Source organism: Zingiber officinale, chromosome 4B, assembly GCF_018446385.1.
Source record: "Zingiber officinale cultivar Zhangliang chromosome 4B, Zo_v1.1, whole genome shotgun sequence".
Taxonomy (NCBI): domain Eukaryota; kingdom Viridiplantae; phylum Streptophyta; class Magnoliopsida; order Zingiberales; family Zingiberaceae; genus Zingiber; species Zingiber officinale.
Window position 1 is genome coordinate 55083060 of NC_055993.1, and position 19722 is coordinate 55102781.

General features: G+C 38.2%; 1 long non-coding RNA gene across 1 annotated transcript; it reads left to right on the plus strand.

The window, feature by feature from the left end:
* The first annotated feature begins 481 nt into the window (after positions 1–481).
* On the plus strand, positions 482–1023 carry LOC121977551. The gene is made up of 4 exons (XR_006110920.1): positions 482–536; positions 672–724; positions 816–867; positions 954–1023. It is a non-coding gene; the product is annotated as an uncharacterized LOC121977551 (long non-coding RNA).
* The last annotated feature ends 18699 nt before the right edge of the window (positions 1024–19722 follow it).

Here is a 19722-nt window from a genome sequence, read left to right on the forward strand (position 1 = left end):
CTTCATGCAATGCTCTCTCTTGTTGGTACTTGCCGTTATGATAGCTCTTTAGGTGATTGATTTATCTCACTTTCATAAAAGAAAAAAATCAAGTTTTCTGTATCACTGAGAATTCTATTTCATCATCATCCAACTTCACCATTAGGACTCTTGACCAAATGATTTATCAATCTACTTAAACATGCACAAGATGGCACTCTTGACTTGAATAAAGTTGTAGAAACACTTGAGGTGAAGTAAATGTTGTCTAATTTGAATAATTCTTCTTATTTTATACATAATTAGAATTTTACATGTAGGTATAAAAAAGGCAGATTTATGGCATCACTAATGTGCTTGAAGGGATAGGATTGATAGAAAGGAATCTCAAAAACAAGATTCATTGGACGTAAATTATATTTTCCTCTATGAATCTTATTATTTTCTGTGCTCAAAATATTTATTATTTCAATATGAAGAAATTTTCATTAGATGCATTAAGGGGCTTAGATGATGCAATGACAGGAGAGGTTAAAAATGATATGCCAATACTGTAGGTATGACTCATCATTGCTTTCTTGGCAGAATCAAATAAACCCATTTTAAATCTTCATGTTTCGAGTAAGTTGCTATTAAATTTTTTACTAATATACAAGATCATCAAAGTTTGCCTAATATTTTCATCTCTTCAGACAGAAGTTGAAAACCTAGCCTCGTAAGAATGCCAGTTGGATGAGTGCATCAGGTTTGGTTCCAATACTAAATGTAGCTTCTATCTACTGATGCCTAACATGCTACAATATGCATAGTGTGCTGAAATGTTCTAGTTTTTATAGGAAAAATGCAAGAAAGCATGAGTGTGCTCACTGAAGAAGAAAGTAATCAAAAGTATGTTATTTTTTTCTTGCATTTGCCCACATATGTTGCTAACATCTACAAATGAAAATAATGTTCTGTTACATGTAAAATTTCAGGCTGCTTTACCTGATCGAAGATGACATCAAAAGACTACCCTACTTTCAGGTTTTTTACATGTTTCCCTTTTTATTTTAAAAATAAATATTAAATTTTGGATGTTAGTAAAGATTACAGGAGCAGCAACTATATGCTATGTGGCACTACATCTGAACCTCAAGGGTGTGACTGAGAAGTACTTCGACGAAGAACTATCAAGAAGGCTTTAAGCGAGAAGATGGTTAAAGTCAATGAGTAAAGAACATTCAAGTCAAGAGAATAAGTAGCATCTATCAAGATCTTTTAAGTTCATGCAATAAGTTGTAATCGATAGGAGTAGTTTTGAGTATCTCCTAATTAAAATTTCTTTGTATGTGAGTAATTATGTTTATTATAGAAGTGTAAGAATGATAATTTGTATATTTATCTTGGTTGTTTATTTAATAATATGTTGTTGATTGAAGTAGATTTATTTTCATTTATTTTTTATTTGTCTTTGGTATTAAAAGATAATAGTTTAAAACCTCTTGTCCTTTGCTGAAAAAGACAACACTTTTTTATACATTGTGAAAACATTGTCTTTGTTAAAAAAGACAACATTTTTTATGCGTTGTCTTTATAAAAAATGACAACGCTTTTAAAGCATTGCAAAGAGTTGTCTTTGCTATAAACGACAACGCTTTTAAAGCGTTGTCTTTGCTATAAACAACAACGCTTTTAAAGCGTTGTCTTTGAGCAGACTTTTAACAACAGTGCTTTTAACAACGTTTTTTTAGCCACATAGACAACGCTTTTAAAGTGTTGTCTATCAGCATTTTTCTTGTAGTGAGTATGTCATCTACATACAATATAAGGAAGACAACTGTGTTCCCTACAACCTTCTTGTAGACACAAGGTTCATCTTCATTCTTGATGAAACCAAACTGTTTGATTGCATCATCGAATCGAAGATTTTAGCTCCTAGAAGCTTGCTTTAGTCCATAAATGGACCTATGCAGCTTGCATACTCTACTAGTATGCTGTGGATCTACAAAACCCTCAGGTTGTGTCATGTACACATCCTCGAGCAGGTTTCCATTCAGAAATGTGATTTTGACATCCATCTGCCATATCTCATAGTTATGGTATGCTGCAATAGCAAGCATGATCCGAATGGACTTAAACATCGCTACTGGAGAAAAGGTTTCATCATAGTCAATACCATGAATTTGCTTGAAACCTTTAGCTACCAAGCGACCCTTATAGATAAGTCCATCCATGTCAGTCTTTCTCTTAAAGACCCACTTACACCTGATGGATTTGATCCCTTCAGGTGGATCAACCAAAGTCCATACTTGGTTAGTGTATATGGATTCCATCTCGGATCTCATGGCCTCTAGCCATTTCTCGGAATCTGGTCTCATCACATCTTCCTAATAGGAGGTGGGCTCATCCTCTATGAGCACAACGTCATCATGGTCAGACAAGAGAAATGAGTATCTCTCAGGTTGATGACGTACCCTATCAAACCTGCGAAGAGGTATGTCTACTTGAACTGGTTGTTGTTCCTCAACTCCTTATGGAACAACATCATCCACAACACTTTGTGGTTCCAGTTCAACTTCCATCGAGGCTTCAGTGCTATTGTTCGCATCTTGAACTTCATCAAGATCGAACGTACTCCCACTAGTCTTTCTAGAAACAAAAACCCTTTCTAGAAAAATCCCAGTCTTAGCCACAACTATCTTATGTTGACTGGGAATGTAGAAGTAATATCCCTTCGTTTCCTTGGGATATCCAATAAAATAGCACTTGTCGGATTTGGGTCCCAATTTGTCTGAGACTTGACGTCGAACGTAAGCCTCACAACCCCAAATCCTCATAAAAGACACCTGGGCATCTCTCCCAGTCCATATCCTATATGGTGTCTTTATTACAGCCTTGGATGGAACTCGATTGAGTATAAAGGCTGCCGTGTCTAGAGCATAGCCCCAAAGTAATGTAGGAAGATCTATGTGACTCATCATAGGCCTTACCATATCTAATAGGGTACGATTCCTCCTTTCAGATACACCATTCCACTGTGGTGTTCCAGGAGGAGTGAGTTCGGATAGAATCCCATACTCAGCTAGATAGTCACGAAACTCATGGCTAAGGTATTCCCCACCTCGATCTGATCGAAGTATCTTAATACTCTTGCCAAGCTGGTTTTGTACTTCATTCTTGAATTCTTTGAACTTTTCAAAGGATTCAGACTTATGTGTCATCAAGTACACACAACCATATCTACTGAAGTCATCAGTAAATGTAATGAAGTACGTATAACCGCCTCTAGCTGTGACATTGAAAGGGCCACATACATCACTATGTATAAGACCTAACAAGTCAGTCGCTCTCTCACTATGTCCACTAAAGGGAGTCTTGGTCATCTTGTCTAGTAGGCATGACTCGCATGTCTCATATGATTCAAAATCAAATGAGTCCAGCAAACCATCTTTATGGAGTTGGGATAAGCGCTTGTCATTTATATGACCTAAGCGACAGTGCCAGAGATAGGTTTAGTTCATGTCATTTGACTTGAACCTCTTTGTACTTATATTATAGATAGGGCTCTCAAGGTCTAGAATATAGAGTCCGTTCATCAGAGGTGCACTATAATAGAACATATCATTTAAATAAACTGAACAACATTTGTTCTTTATTATAAATGAAAACCCTTTCTTGTCCAAAAAAGAAACTGATATAATGTTCTTAGTCAAAGCATGCACATAACAACAATCATCCAACTCTAATACAAGCCCAGAGGGCAGAGATAGAAAATAAGTCCCTACAGCAATAGCAGCAACTCGTGCTCCATTGCCTACGTGTAGGTCCACCTCGCCCTTCGTCAATGCCCTTCTATTTCTCAACGCCTGCACATTAGTACAAATGTGAGAAGCACATCTGGTATCTTATACCCATGATGAAGAAATAGATAGATTGACTTCTATAACATATATATCTGAAGTGGAAGTCTCACTTCTCTTCTTCTTAAGATCTTCCAGGTACACCTTACAGTTCCTCTTCCAGTGCCCGATTTGACCGCAGTGGAGTAGCATCCTTGGTGACCCCTCCTTTAGGCTTCAGTGCCTTGCCTTTACCCTTGGCTTGGGACTTTCCCTTGCCTTTAGGCTTTCCCTTGCCCTTGTGTTTCTGAACCATCAGAATAGAGTTGGGCTTAAACTTCTTAAGGTTGAGCTCAGCAGTTCGTAACATACTAAGCAGTTCGGGCAGTGGCTTGTCAATTTTGTTCATGTTGTAGTTCATGACAAACTGACTGTAGCTCTCTGGCAAAGACTGCAAGATCAGGTCAGTGGCCAGCTCTTGGCCAAGTGGGAATCCCAACCTCTGTAGATTCTCTATGTGCCCAATCATCTTGAGTACATATGGACCTACGAGAGCCCCATCTGACATCTTGCACTGAAATAGTGCCCTTGAGATCTCAAATATCTCGTGCCGCGCTTGTCCTTGATATAGTTGACGAAGATGTTCAACCATATCATAAGCACCCATTAACTCATGTTGCTTCTGAAGCTCAGAGTTCATGGTCACGAGAATTAGACATGATACATCTAATGCGTCATCTTGATGCTTCTTGTAAGCATCTTTGTCTGTTCGCGTGGCATTGGCATGAGGAGCCTCCGGAATGGGTTGCTCTAGAATGTACAGTTTACGTTCTTGGGTGAGAACTATTCTCAGATTCCTGTACTAATCCAGGAAGTTTGCTCCGTTGAGCTTGTCCTTGTCAAGGACAGAACGCAGAGACAAGGTGTTCGTGTTTGACGTCATGGTAATCTACAATAGAAAAAAAAAATACAAAAAAATAAATATTATACTCTAATTAATCATCTAATTAGGCCTTTAATTAAATGAAGCTCCCACTGAATTCTATAATTCATGTGGGACAACATCCACATCATACTATGCCCTGAGTTAGCTTTGGCTAAAACGCCCAAGACTTAGTATGATCGGTAGGTAACTTTACCAATTACATCTCTATGCAACTCTTGTTTATAGGATCAAGATCCACATTTATATTAAAACTCGAGTTAGCTTTGGCTAATACGTCCAAGAGTTAATATAAACGTGATTTTATCCTATCTACCAACAATTGGAAAAATGCCTACAGTTAAACTTGATTTAACTAGTTATACTCAATCTAATTGAGTTTTACTCACCCATGCATTGATAGGTGGGACCAAGATTGTCCCTCCGTACCCTACCAAGATAATATGTGTTGCTCTGCTTTGGCAGATTCAACAACTGCATGTGATCGAGGTAGTGATAGGTATCACGACATGGTAGGCATTATGAGTTGTCGCGATTAAGATCTAATCTAATCGACGAGGTGTATCATATACTCGATTTAAATCTAATCTAATCATTAGGGCGCATCATGTACATGATTTAGATCTAATCTAATCTCGAGATGTATCATATACGCAATTGATCGAATCGAATCGTTAAGGCTCTAATTAATTACTTATTCTAGCATGCATCACATATACACACACAAGCAATTAATTAAATGTTTTGTGATTAGTCATGGCCCTACTACGATCTTCTCAAACCAATGAGAAGATCGGATGGTCAACATAAGGTCAACAGCTTCTCAAGTTCCTCCCTTTGACCACCTTGTGTTGCTCGCGCCCTCCTCGTAACTCCGTCTCGAGTGGACCTTCCACCGCTCCATTTTGTACATTACAACAGTGAAACTCGAGTTACATTCGAGTCTAAACTAATTTACAATAGGAAATATAAAATAGAGGAAGGCACGACGCGTAGGTCGCGAATCAAGTACAACACGCACAAACACAAAATGGCACGCAGGCCATATTATGAATTACAACACATATTTCCAATCTAATTGGGTCTTTTGGGCCATGACCATCACAAAATAATACATAATTCTAAATTATGTAATTTCTATATATTTCTATAATTTTTCTTACAATTTTTTATGAGTAAAAATTCCCAGCGGTCCCGTTTAGCGATTTTCGGGCGCAATCGCGGAACGAATCCCCTTGTGGAGTCAGGGGCAGCGCCCCTACCCGCGATATAACCATCACGAGTGTTCCTAAGCGATCCTACAGCACCTCAGTCCGCTGTCCCAAAATGATTTGAGGCGAAACCTTGCCGTTTTGGAAAAATCTTCTCAGTAGTCGAAGTCTATAAGTGTCTAAACACTTGTGCTTCGCTTCTACGAGAAAAATACCCATAAAAACTATAAAAATCATAAATTCATAGAAAGTTACAGATCTATAATTTTCATAAAAATACAAATTAAAACTCGTACGAGCTTCACACGTGGCTCTGATACCACTGTTGAGTTTTTCAGGCCGTAAAAATCGCTTTTTGCGTTGCGGAAACCCCGAAACCCCCATGCCACGGATCCGTCCGAAGAAATAAAATTTTGTAAAACCTTAACGTACGAGTTTTCTAATCCTAGATCTACAAGATAAGATCTTTACCCTTGATGGGAAGCTCTTCGCTTAATCCCGCTCGTCCAAAGTTCGTCGGATCTCGAGAGTATCAAGGTAGATACTCCTCTATGTGTATCCACACAAGCAAGAGATGGAGAAAACAACTAAAAGGTGTGCTAACACCCTTAGAACTTTCGACCAAGGAGGTGGAGGAGAGGGAGAAGAAGATGAGAGCTTGAGAGGAGGAAGAAGATGAGAGTTACTTCACAAATGAAAACTCACCATGCAATTGATGTGGCCGGCCACATTAAGAGGAGTTGTAACCTCCATGGAATGCCAAGAGTCACAACTCTTGGTAACTCCCATGAGGTGGCATCCCACTTAAGCAACCATGATGATGTGGAGCATCATCATTGGCCCACTCAATGCCAACTCACCAATGAGGTGGCAAATGGTCAAGTCAAACTTGACCTTTCATCTTCCTCTCAAGTCAAGTCAAACTTGACCACTTCTCTCCCATTGTTGATCTAATCTAACCATTGGTTCAAGTCAATTTTAATTTAATGAATCTCTATTCATTGAATTAAATTGATTCAATGAGTCTAAGTCCAAATTATACTCATCTAATACATGAACCAAATTGAGTTCAACTCAATTAGCCTACTTTGGATTACTCTTAATCCAATTTGGTTCATCACATGAACCTAATCCTTTAGGTTCATCAAATGAACCTAATCTTCATCTAATTTCCCTTTGTGTGTGACCCTATAGGTTCTTATAACGTTGGCAATACTCCTAAACTCATTTAGAAGCATAAGTAAAGAGCGGTATCTAGTAACACATCATTACTACCCATGTTATATGAATGTTGAGATCCAACATCACCTTGTGACTACTAATTGTGACTCCTCACAATATATGACATTGTCCTTCAATCCTAGACATCTAGATTGATCAATATGAGGCATAGACTGTGTCATCCTCTAATCAATCTAAATTTTGAACTCCAAGTAGACTTACTCAATCAAATGAGCTTAACATCTCATATTGACTCATTTGGGCATGGCCATGCACTTAGTGGTCTCACTCTATCAAGAATATCGATGTCACTCCCGTCATATAGGAGGGATAGATCCCATCTACATCACTCACATCCCTCCGCATAATTTGTTACATACCCAGTAATCGCCTTTATAGTCCACCCAGTTACAGGTGACGTTTGACGAAGCCAAAGTACGTAACTCCTTTTGTAGGGAACCATGGTGACTTCAGGTCCAAGGACTAGTAGTCATACTAATAGCCACATGAGAAAGTATATGACACTCATATAACGATCCATGATACTTTCTTATGGTGGGTCATTCAGTATACATTCTCCAATGCATACTCATGTGTCAACTTGATATCTTCATATCCATGACTTGTGAGATCAAGTCATCGAGTTGACCTACATGCTAGTTTCGTCGCATTAACATTGTCCTTGAATGTTAATACTTGACTAGGAATGATTAAGAGTAGTGTTCCCTATATCTTCTCACTATCGATTCAACCAATCGATTGATATAGGTAAGAACCTTCTACTCAAGGACGCTATTATACTTAGTTATTTGGCACCAATACAAGTAAGTATAATAACCAAAAAATAAATGCCTTTATTTATATACAAGAATATGATACAACGAGTCCATACAACAATCTGCAAATGATTGGATCTAGGGCTATAACTAACAGTACCTTCAGGCCCCTATCCTTCTGGTTGTGCCGAATGAGAACGATCTTTCATCCTAGTGCTTAAAAGCTCTCTTTCGTGCTATCACATGCAGTCTCTATGTTAGTTACTTCACTCTCTTGCATCTGTGAGATAATGTCTCACTCTCTCTTTCTTTCCGAACAGAAGACTTGTCATTGATATTCGGTTGGGTATTCCCCTTAAGCGCAAGCCCCCAATCAATAAGTTTCTCTGCTAACCCAAGATAGGGTAAGCACGTCCTATGTGGTTTAGCAGATCCATGAAGAATATCAGACGTCAACCACTGACTCTTTGTCTCAAGCACTTCTGAGGGTTTGCTTAATCTATTGATGTAGTTTTGATAATGCAAGAATCCTGCTAGAGTTGTGGATGAGTGATTGCCAGATGAGGTACGAGCTACAACGACGTGATCATTTCCTCAAAGTTCCCTTCATTGCCATCAGTCCAATTTCCAATCTCTCTCAATGCTTGTTCCCGGACTCACTGAGTGAGAACTACCCTAGGCTGGCACCAACTGGTAAACAAAGTAGAGTACGTGACACATCCACATGGACTCAAGTAGATTAGAATGGTCAGCGACAGTGGATGCTACTCTAACATCATTCATCTAGCTTCCATGAGGCCTTGATAGAGAAGAGATCAGGGCTACTTCAGGTCTCACACAGAAAAGTGAACTCGAGTGTTGTCTGAGTCTCTGAACCATGAGAAGAATATTAAGAACAGGTAGAAGGATTGGACTTAGTGAACCAGTGGGAGATTGTATCGGTGCTATCTTCTTAGGAGGTCGTAAATGGCTAAGAGTGCCGAAGGCAATGATGAAAGACAAGCCCCCGATTGGAAAGATGATCGAGGAAGATGCTTAGACCATCCTCAACCCATATGGTCTCGAGTCATGCTCCTACATGTGATCAGGACTCCTCTAAGTGTGAATCCGGCCGCACTCCAACCGTCTCACTTTGATCTGAATAGTAAACCGGGTTCCATTCCTACCCCTACCCGAAAAGGAGCCAGCACATATGAAAGAATAAGGAGAGATCACCGATATCGTACAAACCCAACAATGAACTCTCAATCTCAAGATGGAAGTGATCCTATAGATGCGCCTCTTCGAAATGCGAATCAGAGTATTCAAGAAGTTCCAGCTCTATCAAGAGTTCTGGATGGGAAGAGATTAATCTTATAAGTGTTTTTCGAGCTTCTATCATTCCTTTTATCAAGCATAATGATGTGAATCAGGCAAGTTATAATATGTAGCATCAATCAGTTTCGCTTTCTCTGTCCGAGAGGTGTATTGTTGGAAGGAACGTCAAAGGGCTCATCAATAGGGGGTTTCAGCTATAGCCGAAGACGAATAATGACGAGAATGTGCTCATGTGCTTATCCTCACTATATTCTTTTTGCAAATAATGGATACACTACTCGAAGTCTTCCATTAGTTATCGGTCAACCGAACTACTAGAGCATCAATAAACCCACAGCATCCATAAGGATAGGATTGACTGGCCGAGGAGGGCTTGACCATAAGGGCATTCGTAAGGGTTGAATGCAATGGTAGCTCAGTATACATTTTGAATCCATTCACGACTTGTTGTATATAGGGATCGACCATCAATATTAGTGTAAGATCTTTCTATATTTTGAATAGCCATTCACATTGTAATCTACTGCGGTGCGATAGTGATGTGGATCCGAATAGAGAGAAGGAACATAACTCTCAGGAATTTCCAAGTTCCAGCCTCCAACAGGGGCCACGTCATCAAGATCATTGCCTGAGAAGCTCTAACAAAGAAGTCGTCCTCATCTTTAAGAACCTCAGCTCAAGAATATGGAAGAGGGTCCTTTTGCCAAGAAGAACTGGCAACTCCCCATTGGAGTCACTTCCACATTTCACGGATCAGCCACATCAACAAGAGATATTTCTTCAACAGCAATCCACTGGCCTTTCGGGGCATTAGAGAATGTCTCGTCCAAGGGTTGTACCGTACTTGGTATTCAGTTGATGCCTTAGAATACACAGGTGCCTTCACCATTTTGTTGGTCGATGAAAATTTGATTTGATTTCAGATGGTTGGGAGTAGGGCCAAGTGATAACGATGGCGTCTGCACGAGTATGCGATTAGTTAGTGTCGATATGGATGATCGGACAGACGTGAGAGATGTTTTCCCCGATTGTGTTGCCCCTCTATGAATCAATTCCTTTTGTCGCGAGCCCTTACTAGACAAGCTCAACATAAAGCTATTGCTAGTTCCATTGCCTATACACTTCTTTTTTGTAGTTTAGTTGTACCTATAGTGAGAAGGTCACCTGTCAAGTGCAGCTCAAATGATCGCCCTAGGCCCTAGGAATCTCTGGGATAAGGCACTTCTAGAGCAGTCTTATTTTTCTAAACCAGGAAATCCAGGTGTGGCAATCCAATCCCAGTTGATTGATATCAAACTAGCTCTAGAACAGCATTCGTTAGACTTTAGCATGCTTCGACTCGGTCAGTTGTCTTGATGACTTCGGCCAAAGAGAATTGGCTCACCTATGTGCTCGATCCGATCCGATCAATGAAAATCAATCTTTAAATAACATATCTAATAATTGAAAGAGAAAAGTACGCTAATCTTGATAGTTTTCATTATCGATTGAGAAAACAGCGGGCCCAGTGAGCTTTCCAATAGTACATCGAGCCGGAGAGATGATCAACATCGGCTAAGATTGAATTGAACTATCTTTGATTGAGTGAATCCTGCCTGATTTCTCTTTCCGTCCCCGAGGGATCAATTTAGTTTTTTCGAGTATCCCACATTGTAGCGCGTCTCTTTATATAGAGTTCTTCCTTCCAGAGGAGAGGAGTAGTCTCTTTCAAGTTAGTTCAGTTTGAAACTCTGGACGGAAAAGAAGCCGGATAGTGTTTTTTAATTTCTTTCTAAATTGCATTCAAGGTTAAACTACACTACATATGAGTGAGAACAAAGTGCTCTTCTCCTTTCGTTCTCTTCTTTCTTTTTGGACTTTTGGCCGCCGGGTGTCCAACTAACTTCCCGTTCCGTTGCAGAAAGATAGATATGGCCCAATGATCTTTTGTCCAGGATACTCGTTCCATTCATGTAACTCTGTCCGTGCTTGAAAGGCCCGTTGGTAAACTTGCAGTAAGAATGTCAAAAGAAAACAAAAAAACGGGGCAAGAACCAGAGAGGCGTGTAGAAAGATCCTTTCCACCTAAGTCACCTATATATAAATAGGAATGGAAAGAGTTATGGAAGTCCTATCCACCACGATTCACAAGAAATATGCATCTAAACCTATCAAACCCCCTTTCCAATACTTATAAGCTACTTGAACAGGCACTGAGACTGGCTATCATCGAAAAACTTAAACAAAAGTAAACTAGATTGATCCGTTACTTTATTCCATTCCTCCCATTTGAAATGAAACTTGACCGGTGAATCAAAGTGTCAGAACATATGCAACTATAAGGTACTAGCTTTCGCGGCTTACCCAAAGACTGCTACTCCTACTACTAAGACTAGTAGGTAGAATGCAACCCTTTTTTCTCCAAGATAGCTTACAACTGTCATTCAAAGGACTGACACTCATTTACTCCCTCATTCGCATCGATAGAAAGCACTACTCAAACTCTATCGGTGCCTGTAACCTATGACCTATATATATAAGGTTTTCTCGCTTGCATATTACAGTATTACGTGAATGAAGGAGTATAAATTGCCAGAGTAGATTAGAGTATTGCGTGAATGGCTTTGGGTCATTCACTCTATGGGGCAATTGTAGACAAAATTCTTCTGATGGGAGAAAGATCTACCCATGGGTTTTGGTTAGTAGAATCGCATATAGCCTATCACTGAGACCTAATGAGATGCCTTGACAAGATGCCTTTCTTATTCAATCTCTTAAAGTGGCACAATGCCTATCACAACAACCTTTATATGTAATTCATGAGAAGGCAATGCAACTAATCATCTTTCTCTGTTCGGATTTTTCATTTTTCAAACTCAATGGATATAACCCTTTTCATATTCATAGTTTCTCCGTATGGACTTGGATGTTCTTATTTGGACATCTTGTTTGGGATACAGTATTTATGTTCTTAATTTCTTGGCATGTATATTGGTAGGAATTGATTGAAATTTTAGCATGGGCTCATGAACGCACACCTTTGGCTAATTTGATTCGATGGAGAGAAAAGACAGTGGCTCTTTCCGTAGATTAGTTGGATTAGCCCACTTTTCAGTGGATTATATATTGACTTATGCAGCTTTCTTGATCGCCTCTACATCAGGTTAATTTAGTTATACAATGTTTGTTTTTTTATGTACTATATCAGCAACAATCTCATTTGTTAAGATGGATAGGGAGGATCCACCCTCTTATATTTGAACATCAAGGATCTGAACTGTATCATTAATTCAAATAGGAACAATACATTATATTATGGCAAGAAAAAGTGTGATTCAGAGGGAGAAGAAAAGGTAGAAATTGGAATAGAAATCTCATTTGATTTGTCGATCCTCAAAAAACTAAATAAGAAAAGTTTCATCATTGAGTGAAAATTGGGAAATGAATGTAAAATAGCAATCCCCACCACGTAATAGTGCACCTACACATCTCCATCGGCCTTCTTTTTTGACTGGAAGACCTATAGCTAACCATTGAGACTTTTGGATATCTGAACACATACTTCAAGAAATGTTTCATACATGTTTATTACTGGGCACAATAAGATCAAGTTGGTAAGGAACTTATATAGAAGATTTTGATGTACCTAATCGTGATGAAACTTAGAAAGAAGTACTCGGCGGGGGACCGAAATCAAGAGCACCAGCTTAACAATGAAAGTATATACTTAAGTAGTAGTCCTTTCTTTGGAATAGGAGTGAGGAAGCCTTTCACAAGAAACAATTCCATGTTAGCCGTAGTTGGTTGAGTGCCGACCTTCAGCATCTTTCGTGTGCCTATCTTCTTATAATATAAATCTTTCCTTGGAAGGGCACACCACAGACTACAGACTACAAGCTTCAAGCTTCAACAAACCTCGTCGTTCTCACTCGGACCTGACTCTAACCATGAACTCGGAGGGTCTAACATGGCATATAGCTATTAACTCCCATCCAGAAGAAGAGTGATAGGAACTTTGATGTTCCAACTTGTGTCTTGAAATCTAACTGACTATCTGACATACTGACTATCTGAAATAGTTCTCTGTTCACTTTCACTCTAACTGACTATCTTCTTTATGTTCCTTAGTCAAAGGCAATAAATTCAAGTTCATTGTTAATATAAGATAAGAGGAACCTCAATGGCAGGATCACACTCAGACCTCTTTATACTCTTTCTCCAGGGTGGTTGGCTTTGGGGTGATTTGAACCTCCACGTCGTAGCAAGAGGAAAGGAACTAGCGATATCTATTCAAAACTACGAAAGATCTTTCATCCCTCTCGTACTTCTCTTGAACACTAACTTACATACATTCTCTTTTTTTATTATGTTATTTTAAATTCAAAATTAGTTGTTTCATTTTCATATTTGATTATTTGATTTTTTGTTAAGCATATCAGCTATTTTCTTATTTTATTAAATTGTTTAACCATCTAGCAGTAGCTTAACTATTGTTGAATCAAGCCCACGGTTCGAGTTTATGGCCAAAAGATCATCCACTTCGCTATCGCTCGTCCCGTCGTTATCACGTCGCCTTGTCTTAGTAGTAGTAGCTCGTACCTTAAATTCTGACCCTAGCAAGAGTCTCTTATTTGAATGGCTTTGGATATCGTAGTCGTGAATCGCATATGCTGAACTATTCAAAACTACAAAAGATCTACTTAACAAGTATCTTTTGAAAGATGATAGGAAATTAGAAATTAGAAGTATAATGAACAACTTCACTACAATGACTTTCTTTAGCAAGAGGTTATTTCCATGAATTCTACCCTTTCGCGCAAGAAAGATCGAAGATCAGACTACTACTATACTAGAACTTTCATTGTGTTGTTAAGCAGGTTCCCTAACAGTCGCTGCCCTAACCGTACTAGAGAAGAAATTCAAATTAATAAGGAGAGGAAATTCAATGCGGAGCTACGAGCGATCGTACTACTTACTAGTGATGTGAGCACTTTCTCCGAGAAGCAGGAGCAGCTCTTGAGATTGTGATTCAAGTAGAGAAATCAGTCGACCAAACCAATAGCTCCGAGTAAAGTGCATGTCTACTAGTACTTGACTTTCTTTATGTTGAAGCTATTAGAGTGTATACTAAAAGCCTAGCTTTTTGTAAATATTTATTTTGAAATAAAGAATCACATTGGTCAAATGACTACATTTATGCTAAGTGTAGTTGTTCAATTAATTTATATTGTAGATAACATAATGTGTGGTGTCACACACAGAAGATTATGTTATTAGTTCTTTATAAATTATAAACAGTTGCTCACGACTAAGATGGATAGGAACAAACCATTGGAATAGTCATAGTGTAATTTGATATTAGTTTATCTTGACTATGAATTTACACTAGTACACTCTGAGTGTATTGAGCAGGACCATTTAAGGTAGTTTCTTTTTATACTGACTGCATAAAAGAACAAAGACATTTGTTATTATGGAAGTGTGTGCTCTTAATCCCAATATAATAACAAGCACGTGTACTTAGTATTTATTTCTTTGACTTATCAATGGGTGAGATTTAGCTCGTTAAATCAAGAGGCCTGATAAGTTGGGAAATGATATTATTTATAGTGTGTGTTGTTGATTATAGAAGGAAACTGTGTCCTAGGAATCTAAGTTGATAATATCCCCAAGAGGAGCTCATAAGGATTGTCATGTAAACCCTGCAGGTGGACTTAGCCCGACACGACAATAAGGTTGAGTGGTACTACTCTTGGAGCTAGATATTAATTAAGTGAGTTGCCAATAACTCATTTAATTAGTGGGCATTCAATATCTTAAATGCAGGGAGACTTACACACTCATGATAAGAAAGAGCCCGTATAGTAATATGGGATTGGTGCAGTAGTTCAATAATAACTCTTTAGTGGCATGAGTTATTATTGATGAACTTGAGTTGGGTGTTTGGGGCGAACACGGGAAGCTCAAGTTCATCGAGAGACCAAAACCAATTCCTCCTCTCGGTCCCTGTCATAGCCTCTTATTTATAAAGTCATATAGCCATCCATACCCACCTTCTTACCCGTCCTAAGGTGGCCGGCCAAGCCAAGCTTGGAGCCTAAGCAAGGGTCGACCAAGATAAACCTTGGATGGATCAAGTAGGTGGTCGACCCTAACTTGGAGCCCAAGTAGGTGCCCGGCCAAAATAAAATTAAAAGGATTTTATTTTTTAAAATTTTTTCATATGTGGAATCCATAATTTAAAAGAGAGTTTTAAAATTAAATCTTTCCTTTTATAGTTTCTACAAAAGATTAAGAGAAAGGTTTGATATCTTTCCTTATTTGTAGTTAAAAGAAAGATTTTAATTTTGGAGAAAATTTTCTTTTTGTAATCATCCACATGTTTTAATAGAGAGATTTTAATTTATAAAATTTTCCTTTTATAACCAATCATGAAGGGAATTTATAAAAGAGAAATTTTTATTTTAAAAATTTTCGGAAACAAATTAGGAAGTTTAAATTTTGTGTTTAAAATATTCCTTGTTTGGAGGAGATGGTGATGGCCGGCCATTAAAGGATTAAAAGGAAATTTTTAATTAAATTTTCCTTCTTAAACATTAGCAAGGAATATAAGGAAGTTTTAATTATAAAACTTACCTTATTTGCCAAGACCGAGGAATATAAAAGAGGGGGTAGAGGTGCCTCACCTCATAACATATCATCTATTATTCTTCTCTTCCTTGGTGGTGGCCGGCCCTCTCTTCCTCCTCTTCTCCTATTCTTCTTCCTTGTGTGGCCGGCAACATCTTCATCTCAAGGAGCTTGGTGGTGGCCAGATCTTGTTAGAGGAAGACGGAGAGAGAGGAGGTTTTGTTTCTTAGCATCCCTTGGAGCTTGGTTGGTGGCCGAAGTTCTTAATCTCAAGTTGTTTGTTGATTGGCCAAAACTTGCTTGGAGAAGAAGGAAGCTTGGGTGGATTCTCGTCTCAGTAGATCGTTGCCCACACGATGTCCGAGATAAGAAGAGGAATACGACAGAAGATCGTGAGGTTTAGTTAAACCTAGATCTTAAAATACCAAACATAAGAGGCTAATGAATCTAAGCTATCGAATTAATGTTTTTGATTTTGTGTTTCTTTTGTTTTTCGAACTTGTGATTCGATTTTTCTTTTTGGTTAAACCTAGAGTTACTATAAAGAGATTAAATATTGAATTTCGTTGAAAGGCTTTGTCTAGGAAGTGGATGATGATCCCATACCCAAGAAGGCCTAGTGTCTCACCATGTTTAACCTGGAAGCCAATCTTTGAAATAAATATTTAACCAAATTTGTAACATGGGTGGATTTGGATCAATAATGTTAAGCATCGTTTGCGATCCAAGTCTAAACCTCTAAGAACAGATAAGTTGAATTTGGAATCAAAAATGTTAAGTTCTGTTTGCGATTCCAAATTTAATTTCTAAAGAACACAATAGGTTGTTAGAAATGGTTCAGAACTTGTACAAAATTTTTGTACAGGGGAACCGGTACGATATTTCTAGTAGCAACCAACAATTGGTATCAGAGTTAGGGTTTGCCTCTGTGTGTTTGGTTTTCAGTTTAATTATACACATGTCATACATATTTTAGGCAGGATAATAGTAGGATATGATAACTCTGTGGTTGAAAGCTCTGACTATTATGGCTTAATGTGATTGTATGTGATTGGACCCTTGGACATGTCAAGGGCATTTTATGTGTGTGCATGATTGTATTTATTAAATACAGCAGGAGCTGTATTAGCCCTAGGATTTTACATTTTTGTTTGATCTAGACTTCATATACATTCCCTTGTGGAATATAAGATCAATATATGTAAAATTTTATTTTTGTCACGGATCGTATCCTTGCAAGGCGTGGTACTATTGGAGGACTAGAGCGCAGTAGAAAAGGAAGCTTGATGGACCCGATGACATGAGCTCTAGGGCTGGCAGCACACGGAGGACAGTAATGGAAGAAGCCATAATGTTGGAAAATTAATTTCCATATTTATTGCTTTTATTTACTGTAATGTGTGTGTGCATGTGATGTGTGCTTGCATGAAAAAAAATTCTCACCTTAAATAACTAAGTGGGAGAGGGATTTTAAATAAATTCCACAGTCTCCATTACTGGTTTGTAAGTGATGCAACAAACTTGCGTGTTGGCTCTGAGTGCCTCTCTCCACAACGGATGAGTTTGTTTGTGGATCACTAGATCAAACTTCCTTTATGGATGATTATAGGAAATTATTTAGAATGTGTGTGATCTTCTCCAACTGAAGGGGCACAATTCTATTTAATGGACTAAGTATCAAGTAATGGTACACACTTAGGCACATTTAATAGTATCCTCCCCAACAGATTCACTGCTATTATTTGTGTGACCAAAGGAATGCCAGCTATTAATTTTATTTGTCATAAAGTTAGGATGATAAGATAATAAAATTAATGGGTAAAACCTACTCTTACAAATGTTGAATTTGTATACGTCCACACTAACATGGCATGCAAAATTCACGATATTTTGAGGTGTTGGTAAATTTAAATAGTATTGTTTGAGAAATCAATATTATTCTAAATTTAGAGTCTTGACCAAAAGTTTATTTTGTGATTCTTAGGATGACTTTCAACCCACTGACCATTATACTAAAAAAGAACAAACTTACTGGTCTAAATTACATAGATTGGAAAATAAACCTGGACATTGTCCTAACTGCTGAAGGCTATAAGTCTGTACTGTTAGAGGCCTGCCCTAATGTGCCTAATAGTAATTCTAGTGAAGAGGAAATTGAGTATCATAGGAAATGGGTAAAGACATATGAGATAGAGCGGTGTTACATTTTGGCTTCAATGTCAAATGTGTTGTGACATCAGCATCAGGACTTGCCAACTGCTTATGATATGATGAACAATCTCAAGGAAATCTTCAGACACCAGAATCGGGCTGCTAGGCTCTTGCAATGAGAAAATTAATGACAGCCACCATGTCAGAAGGGACACCCGTAAGGGATCATATCCGAAAGATGATGGCTTACTTGAACGAGATACAAATCCTTGGAGCTGAAATCGATGGGGAAACCTAAGTCGATATTATTCTCCAAACACTACCCAGAAGTTTTGTGCAATTCCGCCTGAACTATAATATGAATAAAAGGATGTATTCATTGACAGAACTATTGATAGAACTTTAGGCAGCAGAAGAATTATTTCGTCATAATTCTCAAATTCACTTTGCTGAAAATGTTTCTACTTCTAAGTTGAAAGGCAAAAAGAAGAATAAGAAATAAGCTAGCTCGGCAAAGAAAGTGAAACAATCTCTAGGTACTGGACTTAAAGCAGGAATGAAGAAGCCGAAGGGCAAGTGCTTCATTTACAAGCAGTCAAGGACATTGGAAGGTGGACTGTCCTCGAAGAAGAGAGAACAATAAAGGTATATCTTATTCTCTAGTAGTTGAAACATGTTTAGCGGTGTTATATACCAGCACCTGGTGTGTAGATACAGGAGGCACTGATCATGTCTGCAATACATTGTAGAGGTTCTAGGAAACCCGGCGACTATATGAGGGAGAGATAACCGTCTACATGGGCAATGCTACAAAAGTGGAGGTTGTTGTAGAGGAAGACATCTACCTATCATTCAATAGGAATAGAATTTTAGTTTTAAGAAATTGTCTTTATGTATCAACTTTTTGAAAGAATTTAATTTCTGTTTCTAAATTATTTGCGGATGGATATTCTTTTCCTTTTGATGATAAAGTAGTTATCAAGAAGAATAGGGTTATTATCTATTCTGGTACATTAGTAGGCAATTTGTATATTTTAAATCCAATTTCTACCACAAAGCAACAAATGGAAATTAATAACACATCTTCTAATTCTAATAAGAGAAAAGAACCTTCGGAAATGAACCAAATATATCTTTGGCATCTAAAGCTTGGTCATATTAACTTAAGTATGATTCAAAGGCTAATAGCCGATGGACTCTTGGGTTCATTAGTGTTGAAAAACTTTCCAACTTGTGAATCTTGCTTGGAAGGTAAAATGACCAAGAGACCTTTTAAGGCCAAGGGGTATAGAGCCAAAGATGTGTTAGAATTGGTTCATTCTGATTTGTGTGGTCCTATGTCTATCCAGGCAAGAAGTGGTTTCGAATATTTTGTCTCTTTCATAGACAACTATTCGAGATATGGGTACATTTACTTGATGCGCCGCAAGTCTGAATGCTTTGATAAGTTCAAAGAGTATAAGGCTGATATGGAGAAACATCATGGTAAAAGTATCAAAGCACTACGGTATGATCGTGGTGGCAAATACCTCTTTGGAGAGTTTAGGAATTACTTATCAGAGGCTGGGATTCAATCCCAATTGTCTGCACCTGGTACACCCCAACAGAATGGTGTGGCAGAACAAAGGAATATGACTCTAATGGAAATAGTTAGATTGATGATGAGTTATTCAGAATTACCAAATTCATTTTGGGGA